At 41.5% G+C, this 21,215-nt stretch overlaps 1 protein-coding gene across 4 annotated transcripts in view; it reads right to left on the bottom strand.

The window, feature by feature from the left end:
• Positions 1 to 21,215, bottom strand: part of LOC140186350 (astrotactin-2-like) — a 1,795,681-nt gene that overhangs the window by 180,138 nt on the left and 1,594,328 nt on the right. The gene's annotated exons all lie outside the window — the stretch shown is intronic.

A 21,215-nucleotide genomic window follows, 5' to 3' on the forward strand; every position in this document is an offset into this window, starting at 1 on the left:
ATTCCCAAGATCTTTTACAGAAAAAAATAAAACAACATTCAATATTTCTAAAGATGTTCTTCAGTCTCCCACAAATGCAGACTGTGTGTGTGTGTGTGTGTGTGTGTGTGTGTCTGGTGTGCATTTGTTTTGCTCTGTTTTACTGTGTGTGGCCATATATCACCGTTTTAAATTGAAAGCATATTTTGTGTGTTTAATAATTGGCGTACAACTATTTACATCTATAAAGGCAATTACAAAAATGGAGGGGGGAAAAGACTTTCAGCTTACAGTTCAACTGTCAGAGGCCAGCAACACTGTTTCCTTAAGAATAGGCTGCAGCCATTTATCTTATATAAACAAATGTCTTCAAGCCTGGAATAGAGGTAATGAGCTGCCAGTGTGGGATAAATTTGCAGCTTGATGGTATTTACATTTCATCAATCAATTCTCTGATTTTGCCACCACTTGAAATTCATAATATTCCCCTGAAGTCTGTCCAAAAGATCCACAATAGAAACATTATTCATCAAGTCAAATGCACATGATTCCTAGAGAGTAGGAAGCAATCAGGAATTATGTGACTAGTTTTGGAATTCATGTTCTCTTGACTATGATGGGAGCCTGGGAATTAAATACCAATACATTCAACACTTTGATTTCCTTAAACAGATGTTTACTATTAAAGCTTTATTGCCCTAACTTCAAAAATGAGCTTGATAGTTAGCATAACTCCCCTTTCATTTACCTCCCTTGTGCTATTAATTTCCTTATGCGTTAAGTCAGATCATTCGCCATTTTAACGAAGTTTATTTTTGAGTAACCCCATGTTAACAGCTCTTCAAATCTCAACAACTAACACAGATTTAAGAACTACTTCTTAACAAAAGGTAGAGTAATATCTCATAAAATTCAGATACCTTCTACGTTTGGAATATCTCGAAATTCATGAAGGTGTCTGATATCCTGCGCTTTACTCTTTTCTTTCTGAATGTTGTACTACAGTAAACTTAAGAATGTCTGCGAATGCTGGAAACTGAAAGCAACACACAGAAAATGCTGAAGGAACTCAGCAGGTTAGGCGACATCTACGGAAGTGAATAAACAGTCGACATTTCAGGCTGAGGCACTTCCAAAAGACAGATAACGTTTCAACCAAAGGACAGTGCCTCATCTAAAGCACTTAAAACCTGAAATGTTTCCTGTTTCTCTTTCCACAGATGCTGCTGAACTTGCAACCTTTTAAAGATATTTTTCTGTTATATTTTGAGGTTTCCAGCATCTGTCCTGAGGAAGGGTCTCGGCCTGAAACATCGACTGTTTACTCTTTTCCATTGATGCTGCCTGACCTGCTGAGTTCCTCCACCATTTTATGTGTGTTGTTTCTGTACTATAGTATTATTGACTGTAATTAAAAACAGTATTAACAGTGATTCAGGGAAATCTATAACAAAAATAAAACACCTCATCCCACTTACATGAAGAACTGAATATCAGGTTGGAAGTATTTTACAAACATCTGGAGCTCCTGTTGTTCTGTAAACTGAATATATATAAGCACCATGCTCAATGTAACAGCAAAGCAATCACATGGACACCTCAACACCCTCATTTCAGCAAACCATTACAACCATTTTGCAGATGAAGGAGCATTAGCTCCTTATTCTGGTAAGGAACTTGTGACGATCACACAGGAACAAATAAGTAAGTATAGAAATAAAAGCAGAATAATTGAACTAAGTTCTAAGGACCGCAGTTGAGAAACACATTTCAGGGGAAAACAACAGAAAATATGAAAATGAAAAAAACAGAGATGCTGGAAATCTCAAACAAAAAACTGGAAAAATCACAAGTTAAGCAGCATCTGTGGAAAGAGAAACAGTAGATGTTTCAGATTTGGAAGCTGAGACACTGTCCTTAGATGGAAACATTTACTGTCTTGATGAAGGGTTTTGGCCCGAAACGGCTATTGTTTATTCCTTTCTATAGATGCTGCCTGACCTGCTGAGTTCCTTCAGCATTTTGTATACGTTATTCTGAAACTTTGACTGATTTTTGTCACTGTTGCTGCCTGACTAGTTAGCTTCTCTAGCCTTTCCATTCTCTGTTCCTTTTTTCCCTACAAGCATGCATTAGCCCACCCTGGCAGGCACATCCTACTATTACCAACTCATTAGACTTGTCTTGCAGCTAAATGTCCTTATTAAGCCATTTCAACTCATCCTATTACAGACATTCCTTACTGACTGGATTGATTCAGGCTGCCAACAGTTTATGTTTAATGAGAGATCTGACTTGCTCCCTGAACATGTGAAAAATGACAAAAACCCATATTTATATCTGCAAGAGATTCTGCAGATGCTGGAAATCTTGAGCATTGCAGACAACCCAGCAAGTCTAAGGAGGGAAATAATCAGTCAACATTTCGGGTTGAAGGGCGTCATCAGAACTGGAGGGAGGGATGTGGAAGGAACTCAAGCTGGGAGGTGATAGGTGAACTCAGATGAGGGAGGAGGGTAGGGGAGGGGGGAATGAAGTAAAAAGGTTGGAAGGTGACAGGTGGAAGATAGGTGATGGACAGGTGAGGAGAAGAGGATGATTGAGAGGGAAATCAGAATGGAGAATGAAAAAAGAGAGAGCGGGGAGTGGGGAGAAATTACCTGAAAATAGAGGAACTGATGTTCATGCCGTCAGTTTGAAGGCTACCCAGACAAAATATGAGATGTTGCTCCTCCAATCTGAGAGTAGCCTCATCGAGGCAGTAGAGGTAATCATGGACCGACATATTGGAATGAGAATGGGAAGTCGAACTAAAATTGGTGGTCACCAGGCAATCTCTCCACTTGTGGCAGATGAAGCGAAGGTACTCAACAACATTGAGTCTTACCAATGTAGAAGAGGCTGCACCAAGAGCACTGGATAAAGTAAATAATCCTGACAGTCTCGCACGTGAAGTGTCGCCAAACCTGGAAGACCTGTTTGGGGCTCTGAATGTTGGTGAGAGAGGAGGTGTTGGGGCAGGTGTAGTAGTTGCTCCACTTGCAGGAGTAGGTGCCAGGAGGAAGATCAGTGGAGTGGAACGAGTGGACAAGTGAGTCATGTGGAGAGCAATCTCTACAGAAAGCTGAGAGTGGGCGAGGGGTAAGGAAGGAATGAAATACTTAGTAGTAGGATCCCCTTTGTAGATGGTGGATGTTTCAGAGAATGAAGTGCTGGATTTGGAGGCTTGTGCAGAACCCTATTGTTGTAATGGTGGTGGAGAATAGGATGAGGGCAGATGTGTGGGAAACGAAGCAAAGCACAGCTTGATAGGGAAAGGGAAAGGCTGTTTTTTGAAGAAGGACATCTCTGATGTTCTGGAATGGAAAGCCTCATCCTGAGAACAGATGCGGCAGAGGCAGTGGAAATGAGAAAAGGGAATAGAATTCTTACGTGACAATGTGGGAAGAGGTACAGTCAAGATAGATGTGAGAGACAAAAGGTTTATAAAAGATATCAGTAGATAGTCTATCTCCAGAGATGGAGACAGAGAGATTGAGAAGGGGGAGAGAGGTGTCAGAGAAGGATCAGATGAAAACAAATTTAAGGGCAGGGTGGAAGTTGGAGGCAAAGCTGATGAAATTAATGAGTTCACCATGGGTGCCAAAAGCAGCACTAACGCAGCTGTCAATGTGGCATCAAAAGAATTAAGTAGCGTTACTGGTGGAGGCTTGGAACATGGACTGATCCAAGTAGCTGACGAAAAGAAAGGCATAAATGGGGCCTATGTCGGTTTCCGTGTCTACACCTTGGGTTTGGAGAAAGTGGGAGAAGCTGAAAAAGAAATTTTTGAGGGTGAGAACAAGTTCTTCCAGATGGAGGAGGGTGGTGGTGGAGGGGAACTGGGTAGGTCTGTTGAGAAAGAAACTGAGAGCTTTAAGGCCTTTCTGATGGGGGATAGTAGTGTATAGGGACTGCACATCTATAGTGAAAATAAGATGATCAGGACCAGGGAACCTAAAGTGATTGAAGTGATTGAGAGTATGTGAAGTGTCATGGATGTAGGTAGGGAGAGACAGGACTAAGGGGACAAATAGAGTTGAGGTATGGAGATATTATCTTCCAACTTCCCAAGTTATTAATTGACATTTCTTGCAAACTGATAAATTGAAAAGCTGACCACATAAAGATGAGATGCTCAGTATTAAAGCATTATTTATGCCCTCAAGATTAAATAATATAACTGATCCCTTCATCCAGGTTGACGTGACGTCAGTCCTGCAGGGATCATTCCGTCTCAATAGCAATTTTGAAAATCAATACGTCAATAGTGCCTGGTCACCACTGCTCATCAACCAGTCTTATTTATTTACACACAATTCTGCAATATTTTCATTTGGAGGCTTCAAACACATATGCACACACACACACACACGTCTAATTCTCAGTTGGACACTGCTTCTTAACTTCTTTCTCAGAAGACAAAGTTATGTGTAAAATCTCACTAGGCTGTTTTTATATGTACTCCGAGACTTACTGTGTCTGTTCAGTGCAAATGCCATTCAATAATTGAGGGACAAGATCCAATAAGTGTAGGTACGCTCTCTCTCTTCTCTTAGCAGGGGTTGGGTGTGGTGAGTGCCGGAATTCATTATGAATTTGAAGGCAGATTCAGTAGGCAGAGCAGGAGGCTTCATCCAACTCTCTTCTCCTTTCGTGTTTTTCAGTCAGAAAGCACGCTCCTATTAACTAACGGCAGCCTGGCCTACAGCTCATAACTTCCCCACAGAGACCCTAGTCAAAAAAAAAAGTTTAAAAAAGAGAAATATAACTATTTAAACAAAAAAGGTCTTTATTGAATCCTGGCATCGTGCAGTAGTTTGCCTCACCCTGATTACATCTGCAGGCAGGACAGAGCAAAATATCAAAGCAAACAAGAGAGAGCGAAGGAAGATGATGTCAGGGGATGGATAATCCCAGAAGGTCCTGCAATTTGTTGGGCGAGACATTTTGGCTGATGAGGCTCAGTGCTATATGTGCATCCTCTGCAATGAAGGAAAATATTGTGCAAAATGAGGAAGTGTGCATTTACGCAAATGCAAATTTCAAACAACAACCCTTGGGGCTTCCTTACCGAAGCTTTCTTTTGACTGTGGAGATGATGAGGCTCAGATGGACTCACTGACTGTTCAATCAAATGCTTTCTCCAACTACACATGACCACTACTGTCTGCCTGGAACTGGGCACCCCTCCACACCTTCAACCTTCAAATGTATTGGGAAATGAAAGATACCCTTTAATTGTAGGGAAGAGGGCTGGTGCCAAATGTTGGGGCTATGGGAGGCCAGCAGGAGGGGTTTAGGGGTGAGTTCTAAGCTGCAAGTATTATAACAACCACAAACAAGAGAAAATCTGCAGATGCTGATAATCCGAGCAGCACACACAAAACATTGGAGGAACTCAGCAGGTCAGGCAGCATCTATGGAAGAACGTACAGTTGATGTTTTGGGCTTAAACCCTTTGGCAGGACTCAATGACCACAATCATTTCTGGTCAAGAATGAACTATGTATTAAGTTGGTGGACCAGTTCTCTGATTTGGAATACATAGTGTCATAGAGTATCACATCAGAGAAACAAGGCCTTTATCCTACCTAGTTCATGCTGAACTATTATTCTGTCAAGCCCCATTGACTTGCACACAGACCATAGCTCTCCATCCCCTTCCCATTCATGTACCTGCCCAAATTTCTGTTAAAAGCTAAAATTGAGCCCACATCCAGCACTTCCACTGGTAGCTCATTCCACCGCCCTCTGAGTGGAGAATTTCCCTCTTCCAATCCCCTTAACCATTTCACCTTTTACCCTTGACCCATGACCTCTGCCTCTCACCCAAACTCAGTTTACCCTATCCAAAACTCTCATAACATGGATTAGGGATGAACAGCAACTGGAGCAGCAATCAACCCATTGTAGAAACACTGTGGATCAAGCAGCATTTGTGATGAGAAAGGAATCAACAACAATTCTCAAGCTGCCACTGCTGCCACTTCACAGGTCCAGCGACCCAGGTTCTATCCTGACAATGGGTGCTGTTTATTTGCTGTTTCTGTACTGTAGCTCCTTTCTCCATCTACAAAAAAAAAATGTGTATGTTAGTTGACCACAGCAGACTATTCCTCAGTGGAGACTAGTGGAAAAATTCTCAAAGAGGATGGACGTAAACAGCTTCAGGACTAGAAGGAAATAAGAAAAGAGAGGATGGGGACTAATGGATTGCTCTGCACAGAGATAGCATGGGTCTGATGGGCTGAATGGCCTTATCCAGTGCCCTGTGGTCTCAGTCTGATTCATCCATTATCCCCTGTTTAACCAGAGGTTTTGATAATAATCTCCTCTGCTGCATTAACTGCCTTTCCAGATACATCCTTTCGAAGAATGCCTGAAACAACCGATCAGTGGAAAAAGTGGAAAATACATACAAAAATTCTGGGAATGTTTCCATAACAAGTAATAGAGGCACAATGTAGAACCTGCTGCTTAGTAACAAGGCCCAACACAGACGAGCAATTTCCTTCCATAAATAATCAGAATGAGCTGAGTCTGAAATGTTTGAAGCTTGTCCAGTGTGAGATACACAGATCAGAATCGGGCTTATTATCACTGACGTATGTTATGAAATACTCAGCATTGTGGCAGTAGAGAGCAAGGCATAAAAAAATGATAGGATACAGTAAAAATAAAGCCAATTGTGCAGAAGAGGTATAGGAAGATAGGGTTCACGGACCATTCAGATATCGAATGGCAAAAGGGAAAAAGCTGTTCCTGAAGCATTAAATGTGCATCTTCAGTACCTCCTCCATAATGATAATAATGACAGGGGTTGTCCTGGGTGATGATGGGTCTTAATGATGGACACCACTTTCCTGAGGCTCCATCTTTTGAAGATGTCCTCGACAGTGGGGATGCCTGTGATGGAGATGCCTGAGTCTGGGGTCTAGGAGTATAATAAATTAGCCATGATGAGGCCACAAGACCATGAGACATAGGAACAGAATTAGGTACTTTGGCCCATCGAGTCTACTCCACGACAGAATGGTGGAGCAGACTTAATGGGCCGAATAGCTTCTGCCTTATGATCTAACCCTTTGCAGCCTCTTGCTTTCCTGTGCATTGGAGCCTCCATACCAGACGGTACCAGGTGGTAATATTCCCAACTATTCCCAATGATTGCTTTGTTTGTTGAATTCTTTCACACACTTCTTTAATATGTCTCAGTTTCTTCCATTCTGAACAAAACAAATTCTTTACATTGCTTTCTCTAAGGAAAAGACATTCCATTAATATCACCACTTACATTTTAAACAAGAGAATATTCACCCCATTTCTCACGAGTGAAGTGTGACATGCTTGGTTCCTTCAGGCCAGAAATGTTCAAATAAACACACCTCTGCCACAATCCACAATACCCTCTACTGCTGCCACCCACTGGCATATTTATTCTCTTACACTGCATGGTCCTCCTTGGTTACTGTCTGCAGTATCACAGACATAAGTAAGGTCTTTCTCCTTTAGGAGGGAACCATTTAATCCTTCCATTGCAATAAGCAGCCCTTCCACTGCAAAGTGCTCCATCTAGTGGCTCACTTTGCAAAAGGCAAAATAGTCAATAAAAATAGGTGAGTTGCATGCAGAGCCAGACTTTCCTTCGAGTTTTCTTCTTTCTGGTCACTCAGTAAAGACCACAACTTGCTTCAAGATATCATGAAGTTCAGCATTGAAGAACATGACAGAAAAAATTTCTCAATGTGATACCGGTCTGAATGTGAAAATTATGAGAAGAGGTTGTTTATCAAATGAAATTACTTCTCTTTTAAGAATGTGGCATTTCAGTTATCTATTGAAAGGACAAGTCATTGCACTTCACTGAAGCTTGGTAGAAAAAGTCGATTAAACATTTTCTGAAATTTCATGGTAACTCACTAAACTAACTTGCCCCTGCCTTCACCTACCAGTGTAAGGGGTCATAGACCCCCATGGTGGCACAGAAACAAATGGGATTCAAAAATGAAAGGTCACTTAGGAATATCAATCTGAAACCAATGTTTAGCAAGAAGCCTCTTCTATTATTTGGAATCATGACAGCTGAGTGGATTTGGATAGTCTGAGAAATATATTGAAGATTTGAGTGAATGTCACATTGTGAAATGCCTTTTTTTGGCAAATACACTATAACTATGCTTCATCTTCTTCATCTTCTAAGAAAGTAAAGAAGTTGGCATGCCTTCCTTGTCAGGTCATCCCTAACATTGGCTTAATGATGTAATGGACATTAACAATGGCAGGTCACCATTAACTCATTTAATGAAGCAAAATTTGAGTGGATGAACCTTACATTCAGCATCCAACAAATGTAGGTTCCTTGCTAACTCACTGCAAAACACCACTCTTTGACAATAAAGGTCTAGAAAGGCATGGTGGCTTTCTATACCTTGGAAGATTCTTCTCAGCTAAAGCAGATGTCAATGATGACATTTGCCGTTGCCTTCAGAGTAGCAGCTCTCTTTCTTTGAGTAAAAGAGTCCTTGAAGATTAAGACCTCAAACCTAGCATAATACATATGGTCTACCTACATTTCTCTGAGCGTCTGAGCCCTGGACCACCTACAGCAAGTACCTGAAAGCACTGGAAAGGTATCGCAAACAGTGAGTCTGCAAAATATTCCAAATCCAATATAGGAAAGGCAAAGCACTTCAGCCTTCTCTCACAGGCTATCATTTCCCATACTGAGATCCGAATCACATGACACATAATCTGCACATCCGAGTCCTGAAACAAACACTCCAATCTGAGCTCTTTCACTAGAACACATTAGCAGGTAGACAGGGAAAACATTCAATAGAATTCTCAAAACCTTGCAAAACTGCAACATCTCTATTGTCTCCAGGTCAGGCTTAGTCCAGAACCCCTATAAGTGGAAAAGTAGTCATTAAAATGGCCCTGAAAACATCAGTAACAAACAAAACCCAAAGCCAAATCTGGAAGGAGTTCCCCACCTCTGAAGCTAATTACCTATCCATACCTTTCCCGAGATGTGCCAGGATCTGAAGATCCCATATTTACCTCATGGGACATCTCAGAACCCACAAAACTGGCATGGCAACAACACTTCTTTGATTGCAACAAGAAGGCCAAAGGAGGAGGAATCTGTAGTCAGTCTGAAAAAAATTGTCAACAGGAAAGACATCAAGAAGATTAAAAGAGTACAGGGAAAATTTGCAAAGATGTTGCTGGGACTTGAGGACCTGTGTTTTAGGGAAAGGTGAATGGGTTAGCACTTTATTCCCTACAGCCTAGAGAATGAGTGGAGATTTGCTACAAGTATAAATATAAATTGAGAGGGTATAGATAGGGTAAATACAAGCAGGTTTGTTCTCACTGATGTTGGGTAATACTAGAAATAGAGGTAATAGGTTAAGAGTGAAAGGTGAAATAACTTCTTCATTCAGAGGGTGGGTGGTGAGACTATGAAACGCTAACAGAAGCAGTGGATGCAGGTTCAATGTCAACATTTCAGAGAAATTTGGAAAGGTACGTGGTGGATATGGAGGGCTATGGTCTAGGTATGGGTTGATGAGACTCAGCATGATTAGATGAGCCAAAGAGCCTGTTTCTGTGCTTGTAGTGCTCCATGATTCTGTACTCATTGATGCAGTGACATGTCCACCAGTTTGCATTCTCTTTAAGGTATCTCACTGGTGGTCATGCAACTGTCAATTGCATTTCTTCACAAGGGGTGATGGTTTCTGGTGACAGTCTGTCAAGGTTTCATGTGTTTCATTGCTTTGCCCAGGCAACATCTCTGATCTTGTTCAGCTCCACGTGCACCAAGAGAAACCATTCACTTTGCCTAACTTTCTGCCACTCAGACACCATGCCTTTAACCATTTGGATGACATTTCCTTTCTGAACCTTCAGACAGTGATTGGTGGTAGCACACCTCACCTTGTGGGCCATGATATACTACCATGTAAAAAGCCATATTCTGGTTAACTTGAACCAATCCAGACAACCTGTGTTGTTTGGTGGCAGCAACAGAGTGGACAATGGGGGAACAAGGGAGTACATACATTGTCCTTATCATTTCAGAATCCAACAGACCAAAAGCAACTCCAAAGAGGCCATTTCTTCTACAGTATTGCACAGACTGCTTTCTGCATTCTCCAACTTTTAGTAGAAAGACTTTGAGAAGAACTTAGTTTTCCCAAATACAGAAAACAAAGTGGAAAAAGAATAATCTCTTGCTTACACTCAAGAAATCAAGGAGTAACAGAAGGCATGTCCTCACATCCCACAATGTCTAGCATATGGTCTCAGGGAGATTCCCCTTGCTGGACAATACCCTAAAGCCCTTCGTGACCTGCTGCAGCCAATCGGTGAGCTAATCCATAAACACAGCAGATTCTGGAATATGGTGAAATAAGCAAGAAGCTGGAGGAATTCATTGGGTCAACCAGCATCTATGGAGGGAAATGGTCAGTTGATGTTTTAGAAGGAGACCCTTTAACTGGACTGTTTTGCCCCCAGAAAGTTGACAGTCCATTTCCAAAAACAGATGCTGCAGTATCTGTAGATTTCCTCCAGTGTTTGTTTGTTGCCCTATTCTATTCAGAATCTAATGTCCTCACAGTCATTACTGACATTAATCCCAAATAAGAGGGAATTAGTTTCTTCTAACATAATGCATACATCCAGCATATTACGAAGATTGTATGCTTACTACCATCTTGGCCTTATATTTTGTCCACTTTTGACTCATCATGTTAATGACACCTTTCACAAAGAGTCTTTCTATCTGTAATTCTAACCCTGTAACCTTGTTTACTATTAACTCAGTTACAGGAAGGTACAATTCAATGGAGCCCTGGTAGGACGATCACTGTAAAACTATGGTCATCACAGGATCTCCTTAAGCTGCAATATCAGTGGGTCACTTAAGACTTGTGGGGCTTTGATATAATTGCTTTTGAAAGAGCTGCATCGATGAAGGTCACCAGCAGAACGAGTGGCAAATTCTGTGGCCTTTCCTTGCAGCTTATGGAATTGAATGAACAGTTCTACTTCTTTCAGCTATCTCTGGAAGCACCCAATGGTAACACACAGAAGATGACACTTGCCATCGATGCCATGTTCCGGATGGTTTAAGGCTGCACATGTAGACTGCGAATTACTCCAACATTTGTGAAAAGGTCACAGCAAAGTGGATTTGTCATCATTCTTATGCAAGTTATTTAAATACCTTGGAGCTATTGAGACAATTCAGCAAGATGAAGAGTTTCATAATCGACAGAAATGAAGTATAATATTCATTCCTTGGAGCATGTTCTATTATTCCCCTACACTGAGGCTGATGAGAATCGTAATTCTCTTTACCTGTTTTTATTCTACTCATACCAAAACTGTCACCTTGGTAAAATGTATCAAATTGAAAGAGATATTGTGGTAGGAGTACCATGTAAGAAGGTTTATGATCCTGCAAATGAATAGCTTAATATGTGAATAACTTTTGGTGGCTGTAGGACTGTACTCACTGGAGATTAGAAATATGAAGTGGGGTGGGTTCTCATTGAAATCTACCGAATATTGAAAGGCTTGATCGAGTGGACATGGAGAGGATGCTTCCAATAGTGAGAAAGTCTCAGACCAGAGAGCACAGCTGCAGAATAGAAGTATGTCCCTTTAGAACAGAGATGATGAGGAATTCCTCTGGCCAGAGGGTGTTGAATCTGTAGAGTTCATTGCCACAGAGTGCCATGGAGGCCAAGTCACTGGGTATATTTAAACTGGACGTTGGTAGGTTCTTGTTTAATAATGGCACCAAATGTTACAGAGAAGAATGGCGTTGAGAAGTAAAATAAATCAGCCATGTTGGAATGCTGGAGCAGAATCAATGGGCCAAGTTGTCTAATTCTGTTCCTGTGCCTTATGGTCTACGTTGCTGACAGCACAAGTACAATTTGGTTACTGAAGGGAAGTTAGTGCTATGATTGTTAATGGTCCTTTAGTGGAACCAGTCTGTGCTGTCTGAAGATGCTTGACTAGCTTGTTTGGCAGTTTAGTGCAGTGAAGCTGCAAGAAAAGGGCAAAGTGTACAGAGACTTTGTACAGAAAATAACTGGCTTATTTGGGCCCTGAGGATGGGGAGTTAAACAATTTCCATGCAGATCATGAAAAAATTGAGGGCATTGTTAAGACAAAGAAACCTGAAGACTTCAAACTTTGGCCTTTCTAGGGTAAGGTTGAATGCCTTTCTAGTGGGTTTCTGATGGCTGTCTTAACAGTCCCAAAGTTGCATCAACTGCTGATGAAAGCTGAACAAGTGTGATGTGGAGGGAACAACAGTAAACAAAGTTTCCGTAAAGAAGTTTTCTGATTGAGTGTCGCTAGTGCACATCATATTAAAGCTTATTTACAATGCTCCTGGTTCTGAAGACATACTCCATACATTAGCCAAGTAAAGCCCATTATCTTTGCATTCTACAAATTAAAAATGAGCAAGAAAATCCATATTCCAAGTGAAAAAAAAGACACTCTGGGAGTAATTTCTATAAACACAAAGTTCTATGAGGATCTTATTAGACATGCTCTTCAGTTTGTCACTGACCCTCAATGTTTGCTGGCCATTCTTGGACTCTCGTCCACAGGTTTTGCAACTACAGCCTCATTGATGCAGTTTCCAACCAGATCATCAACAATCTTTTACCACAGGGGTTCACAACTTTTTCTATGCCATGGACTCCTGCCACTAACTGAAGGGTCCATGGGCCCCAGTTTGAGAACCCCTGCTTTACCCTGATTCTGCCCCCCCCCCACACAGATTGTGCTCAACCTGTTAACGTCCACCAGCAGACTGTTTGCTAAACCATACAAAATGGGTTGGGGGTAAGAACATGTGAATCCTTGAACTACTACTGACCACACCAATGAGTAAATCAGCTCCAAGCTTGTGACACATGGTCTTAGCGAGAAGATAATGTCCCTCAATTTGGGTTACTTCAATGTGTAACAAACATCACCTCAGAATTCCTTACAAAGGCAGCCTCAAGAAGCTGTGCGACCAGTATATACAGTGGAAGAGGCAGTGAAAATAGATGCCAGATAGGTCTTACTAAGAAGCACTAGTTTTCTTCAGAGCTACTGGTTAACACAACCTCCATGACATGATACACTCCTGAAAAATGCTGCGGCACAAAAACCAAGAGACGCGAAAGAACCTGGCCCATCATAATCTGGCAGCTGAAACAAAGTGTGTCAAAGACACTAGCTATGAAAGCAGCAGATTTCAGATTAATGAATCAGGTTTATGTTATGGGATCACCAGGCAGATGTGCCACAAGGTGTGGAGTTGTAAAGCTCTAGGAATAATCACATATGCCTGGACTCTTTTGATTTTGTGTTTTATATTCTGTGTTTTTTTTTGCTTTTTTTTGTTTCCATTTGCGCAATGTGTGTGTTTTTTTGCGCGTGGGGAGTGTGGTTTGATTTTTTTCTTTGAACGGGTTCCATGGTTTTCTTTGTTTTGTGGCTGTCTGTGGGAAGGCGAATCTCAGGGTTGTATACTCCATACATAGCTTTGAATGTTTGAATATTACTAAATCAGGGATTCCAAATTATTTTTGTCAAGCATTCTCAACCTCTCAGCGCAAGGATCCCAAGACAATAATAAAGATTTGACTAAACTTTTTGAATTGAGTCGAACAATTGTTTAAGAAAACACATCAAAAGAACACAACTGAAGAAACAATACCTTCAGAAAGCGGTGGCAAATCAATAACGGTTGTAAGTTCTTCAGAAACAATACAGGTGACAGCAGTGCACATATAAAGAACAAAGGGGATTCAAAACTAGGTTAAACATATAAATTTGCAAATGTTTTCTCCTATCAAGAGAAAGGGGCTGCAGGATATGCAACTCACTGCAAAATGACTACATGATGAATCTGATCATGTGTACATTGTCTGAGAAGAATTGTGAATAAATCATGCACACCTCATGGACCTCCCCACGTTTCCTGCGTATTACTCCACGTAATACTTCACTAATGCCCCAGAACCCACAAGGATAGGCATATTACAAGGACCGTGGATATGAGTTACGTGGAAGTGTGTCAATTGATTCCAGTTCTCTGAGTCGGCAGTGATTCATTGGCTCACAAGTCAGGCTGCTACATGGAATGCCACGTAGGAGGTGAAAAAAACTCTGTAGCGCAATGCTTCGTCACGCCTCCTTCAAGCTAAGCAGTGTGAGCCTCACCACGGTCACAAAAAATTTCACCATCCCATCCTTAATTTTAGCCCTATGAAAATACGAGGAGAGAAGCAGAGTAAGTATGGGAAGGAAACATACTTTAAAAACAAATCTGCATAACAACTGAAGATACTTAGCAATCGCCGAGCAAGAGATTGTTTTTGGCCAAGTGGAATAGAATCTACCAAAAACAGTAAACCCTCACTATGTTGTGAATGCTGAGAAGCCAGCCGAATAGTTTATTATGGCAAGGTGGACTGCAAAGCATGCAGAGCGTGCTTGAAAGGGGAATTAATAAGACCTCAGCTCACGCACTTGTTTTCCAAGTAAGGCACAGAGGAGGAGTATGTTGAGATCATTAAAACTACTGTACTGTCTGATTCACTTCTGTGGCCCAGAAAATTGTAATGTGATGAAGCTGCTTGCCAACATCAACATGGAGGTCATTCTTACAGCAAACACAGACATCAATTTAATACACTAATCCAGCTGTCACTGTGTAGGGCTGCAATCACTGTGGTAGCCCAAGAGTGTCGAAGGTTCAGATTTTTTTCTGAATTTGCATCAATTCGCACCTCATTTATTTCCATTGGTTAGTGGAGTTTCGTGAAGGGAAGTCAAGTAATCCCCTTGAAGTTTAGTCTGTGCTGAGAACTTTTGCCAAGTTGCAGAATTCAATCAGGGCACTCAGTTGAAATGTTGAAGGGACTGGGTGCAACTAACTGTAAAGGTGAGGGAGAGGAAGGGTGGTCTAATGTTTGTGAAGGAATTAAACAATCTGCACAGAGGTCAGAAAAGAACTACCTTTAAAGAATGATATTAAAATAGATGCAGCATGTTTTGAATGATCTAAATAAAAATAATCCATACTGCAGCTACAAAGGTACAAGAAGAATGCTTTGTTTTGACAGGGAAAGGGTTGGGTTCTTTTTATGATCTGTCTGAGTTTCTAGTTCCACCCTATCATTTGTATCCAGTAAGATGGTAGTGTGCTTGATTGCAGTGGTCTCTCTGGGCCCATCAAATTGTGCAAATGTTTGACTTAAGCTTTTTTTTGTGATCACAAGACCCTGTTAGACATTGGTAATATAAAACTTAGCATGTCTGATTCATTGGTACATTGGCGAGACCGACGGCAGGGGAGTTGTATGGCGTCAGTTGTTGAGCAGACCAGGCCTTCGTGTCGCGGCATCATCTGTTACGGCCACACAGGGAGGAGGCACTGGAGGCGGTGTGGGGGAGAACAGAGGCGCGGCGGGCATGCTGGAATACGTGCTAGATTAGGGGCTCGCACCTCCCGTTGGTGCTGTTCTGGAGTGTTTGCTCTGCAGACCACAACTTGAATTACCAGCGGCTGACCCAATGCGAGACAAGCCGAATTGCCTTCATCTGCTGAACCAGCGTAAGATGAGGAACAGTTGCACACTTGTTCTTGCAGAAGCATGGCTCCAGGACAACATCCCATGCACCATCAAGCTTCCGATCATTCCACTCAGGGACCTGTGCTAATATTATGTTTTGAGACTGTTCTGTCGTAACTATATGTGCTGTGCGTGACTGTATGAACTGTGTTTTGCACCTTGTTCCTGGAGGGACGCTGTTTTGTTTAGGGGGGTGTGTGGGGTGTGTGTGTGTGTGTGTGTGTGTGTGTGTGTGTGTGTGTGTGTGTGTGTGTGTGTGTGTGTGTGTGTGTGTGTGTGTGTGTGTGTATGGTTGAATGACAACTTCAGTTCAGTTCAGTTTCCATTTATTGTCATTTAGAAATGCATGCATTAAAAAATGATACAACGTTCCTCCAGAAAGATATCACAAGAAAATACAGGACAAACCAAGACTAAAACTGACAAAACCACATAATTATAACATATAGTTACAAGATAGATAGATAGATAGACTGATATACTTTATTGATCCCGAGAGAAATTGGATTTTGTTACAGCCGCACCAACCAAGAATAGAGCATAAATATAGCAATACAAAACCACAAACAATCAAACAACAAAATGCAAACTATGCCAGATGGAAATAAGTCCAGGACCAGCCTATTGGCTCAGGGTGTCTGACCCTCCACGGGAGGAGCTGCAAAGTTCGATGGCCACAGGCAGGATCAACCTCTCGTGACGCCCAGTGTTGTATCTCGGTGGAATATGGCCGGGGTCCAACAGCAAAAAGTTCAATATCCGGTCTACAAACATGTTCCTCGATCGTAATATGACCCGGATTGTACCATTCATTGTTAACCAGAACAGTAAGCACCCAACTCCTTTACGCTTACCGCTCTCAGTGCACTTCCGGTCAGCCTGAACAGTCTGGAAGCCGTCCATGGAAAAGATTTGATCGGGTATGTCCTCGTGCAGCCCCGTTCCAGTGAAACACATAACACTGCGCTCCCGAAATGTTCTCTGACTCCTGGCTAGCGCCGTGAACTTGTCCATTTTATTACCCACCGAACTCCTCTTCTCCACAAGTCTCTGTTGTCTCGACCTGGTCCTCTCTCCTCGCCTTTGTGATCCTCCTCTGCATCCTCTGTGTGTTTTCCTCCAGATTTCAGCAGGGGTGTCCGCCGCACTGCTCGCTAAACCGGCCGGCATTAGCACAAACAGCTGGTCCCTGGAATAAACAATGTGACCATGCTTCTGACCCACTAATGAGGCCTGTCGGAATGTAACTATTTCCAGCGCTAAAAACCTAAATAAAACTCTCTCTACCAGCATGTTAGAGAGGGTGCAGCTTCAACGTGTTACCGTGAAAAAAAATACAAAAAATAACGTGTTAAAAAGTAAGAAGAAAAAAGTAAGAATACTCATTGGAATGGCTGTAACAGGCTGCATGGATGACTGGCGCAAGTATGCAACAGTGCAAAGCAATACCATAATTTGATAAAGAGCAGACCATGGGCATGGTAAAAAGAATTCTCAAAGTCCCAATCAACTCATCATCCCATGCAGGCAGCAGAAGGGAGGAACTCTCCCCGCCATGAACCTCCAAGCGCCGCCAACTCGCTGATGCAGCACCATTGGAAGCACCCGACTGCAGTGGACTCTGAGTCTGTCCGAAAACTTCAAGCCTCCGACACAGCCTCACTGAGCACCATCCTCTGCCGAGTGCTTCGACCCCGCCCCGGCTGCCGAGCAACAAGCAAAGCTGAGGACTTGGAGCCTTCTCCTCCGGAGATCCTGGACCACACAGTAGCAGCAGCAGCGAAGCAGGCATTTCAGAAGTTTCACAGGATGTTCCTCCGTGCTCTCACTTCCGTCTCCATTAAATTAGGATTGTGCACAGCACCCTACTTGACAAATAACACATATCACCACCGGCGTGGCCGCAGCAAGCTGCGTTGCGCCGCCATCTTCCCACTCTGTAACTTGAACTTGAACTAATCCCAGGATTGATGGAACTAGCTACAATGTTCCAGGATTACACAATTAGTAAACACTAAATAACTCTTAATTTTTTCTAGGAACTGATAGGGATCAGGGTTGATAGCGTAAAGAATAGGGTTCAAAAGGTAAACGCAGCAACCCTTAGTCTTGAGCTTCACTCTAAAGCAGGAGTTCCCAATCTTTCTTATGACATGGACCAATATTATTAAACAAGCGATCCTTGGACCACAGGTTGGGAACCACTGCAGGGAGTAGTCAGATACTCAACAGTGAAACTGGGCTTTGAGACATAACAGCAATGGATAGAAAGAACAGGACAAAAACAGACCCAAAATGCAGGGGGTTTTCAACAAATCAGAGAAAATGCTTGGGGAGCATTGTTGTGACTGTGAACGGTCACTGGGAGACACTGAAGCTGATGGATATAGAAGTCTTTATTCAGCAGAACAAGCTGGCATCATACTGGAAACATTCTTAGAAGAGGCCCTTAAACTCAAAGTGCATCTAATTTTTATACCCTTAAGATCAATGTTAACTCAATACAGTTTCAATAGTACAATGACATTATTTACTTCAATCCTTTGGGTTGACAATGCTTCCTTTGAGTTACATGTAATTTTCAACACCTAGATATTCATATCAACACTATAGACACCCTAGATTGTAAGTTGATCAGCACTGTCTTTTAGTTGCATTCATGCATATGCAGACATCTCAGGTCAATGGGGTGTTTCCTGGTTTACAATCAACCTCTAACTGCAACTCCAAGAAGATCATTGTTCTGATGTCATCGATTCATTTAAATCCTATGTGCAATCCGCATTCAAATCTGAAGACTGGTTGCTGTTGAAATTAGTATTTGCTATATTCTATAACAGGGGTCCCCAACCTTTTTTGCACTGCGGACCGGTTTAATATTGACAATATTCTTGCGGACCGGCGGACAGGCCGACCCATGGGGGGAAGGGTTGCCGACGGACAAGAGTAGCAGTCAAATATGTTGTGTTTACTCCGAGAAAGACTACAATGACCATGAGGCCATGCGTGGTCACCAGTGCGCATGCGCGTACATGTAACATGCCGAATTTTCTCTACAAATCGTTTTATGACCGGAATATAGGTGATAAATTGCTAATACACTCAATTTCGTTTCTAAAAGGGTTTATCTAACGAATTTAATATTAACCACACAGTGCATATTTTCCTCGCATTAATATAGTGATAAGTCAATTATCAGGGGAGAACAGGGGAGCTTGAAGTAAGTGTTGAACGAACTTCCATTAGAAGTGGTAGAGGCAGGTTCGATATTATCATTTAACGAAAAATTGGATAGCTATATGGACAGGAAAGGAATGGAGAGTTATGGGCTGAGTGCAGGTCAGTGGGACTAGGTGAGAGTAGCATTCGGCACGGACTAGAAGGGCAGAGATGGCCTGTTTCCGTGCTGTAATTGTTTTATGGTTATATAAGTAAGTCAATAGCATTGTAACATTTTAAGTAACGTTTGGATATTAAACACGCAGCACATATTTTCCCCGTATGAACATATAAAATGATTGCAACACACCAATATCGCTGAATCAGTAGGAGCCCTGGGCTTGTTTCCTTGCAACAAGACGGTGCCATCGAGGGGTGATGGGAGACAGCGATACTCAAACTGGGTTCCTTATGTCCAGTCTATTCTGCAATTTAGTTTTTGTTGCATTCATTGCAGCGATATGATGTTGGAAATGGAAGCAGCGTTTTCAGTGCTTTCGTGGCTATCTCAGGATATTCAGCCTTGACTTTGATCCAGAATGCCGGCAGGGATATTATGTCAAACATACTTTTCAGCCCGCCATCATTTGCAAGCTCGAGGAGTTGATCTCCTTCCCGCGCTGACATGGATGACGCGTGCATTCAAGCTCAACAGTGCATGACAGGGAATGAGAAAGGGTGCAGCTGACTTATATCGCCAAATCATATCATTTCCTCACGGCCCGGTAGCGCATGCTTTGCGGCCCGGTACTGGTCCACGGCCCAGTGGTTGGAGACCGCTATTCTATAACTCCAGTATATATCCTAACAAATATAACATGAATATTTCTGGATCAATCAACTTCCATTGGCCAATCTTTTTACTAATCTATTGGGTTCCTTTAGCAGTTTCTATTTCTATTTCAAGATCTACTTTGCTTTTTTTTAACTTAAACAAAATATTCTTTTAATGAATGTGTGAAAGTTATCAGTACAGCTTTAAAACATTGTTACATCCTATAGTAATATTACCTACGTTGAAGGTCAAGTACTTCCTTAAACATTACAAATAATTTATTATCTTTCCCCTCCATGTTGGTTTAATTTATTCCATTTGAACATTGGTATTACAGAAGGAATAAAGTACTTTGAGGATTAGAACTTAGATGGTTCATAAAATGAATTATCCTCAATTCATGCATCATCACTTAAGAAGTTTTGTTCTGATGCCTTTGATTCTTTGAGCTTCTTATCTTCAATTTATGAATCTATTTTTAATATAACAACAGGTACACCACAGTGTCAAAAAGCCATTGTACCCAGCCTTTTGGTTTCATAAAATATTGCTTAATAAATGTTTTCCAGGAAAGCATCATTTTCTGATGGCTGCCTTGAATGGCAAAAGTGCAACAGTTAATATTCTAAACATTTTCACATCTCTACTGGCCAAGACTTTGAAGGATCATTGGAAAGATATACAAGTCTTGCAATCACATTGATTTTAATCCAACAGTAACATCATGTGGTTAACAGAAAAAAGAAATTCCAAATTGTTACACCAAATCAGAGCTGTGAAGAACTAGACAATATAATCAAATATTTGTGTTCAGTGAAGGAGGTGCTGAAAGAACTTTGAAATTGGAACAGATATCATAAGAAGGATCGAATCAGTGATTTACGAAGATAAATTGAAGGAGCCTCATGTAATGACTGAAGGGTGTAACAAAGATGTAGTGGATAGGGCTTGGCAGAACTGAGTCTAAATTTGTTCATCTGGGAGTTATGAAGTCAGACAATTCAGCAAGGGCCCATGATACAATGGTTTGGATGGTTTAGGGAAGATTTTTAAATTGGTTTCTGGAGTCAAGGACCACTGAAACTCTGAAAGTGAGCAGCAGGACTGTGTACAGGATAGAATTAAATAACGATATGAATGATGTAAAAATTTTTGAAGGCTGGATTCTGGAATGCTTTTGAGGACAATGTGAGGAATCAATGTAAATCTGCTGTGCATAATGTACTTCGCGATCAAAGAAAACAAAGTATGATAGCAAATTGTTCTGCTCATCACTCAATGATGATATTAACCAATTGATTTTGAATAGGTTCGAAATTTCTTATATCAATGAACAATGAAACTCACCACAATTGTGAGCTGAAGATGATTAAACAGCTCATGTGCAAGTTTACCCTGAAGTTTAAAGGCCTAAATTTTCAACCATTGTCTTGCAAAAAATAATCATGTCAACTTGTAAAAACCTCACTGCAATCCCTAAGATACAACAGCACATTAATTAATAAATTCATCCATAATGTTGAACACTGAAGCAC

This window comes from Mobula birostris, chromosome 22, assembly GCF_030028105.1.
Source record: "Mobula birostris isolate sMobBir1 chromosome 22, sMobBir1.hap1, whole genome shotgun sequence".
Lineage (NCBI taxonomy): Eukaryota > Metazoa > Chordata > Chondrichthyes > Myliobatiformes > Myliobatidae > Mobula > Mobula birostris.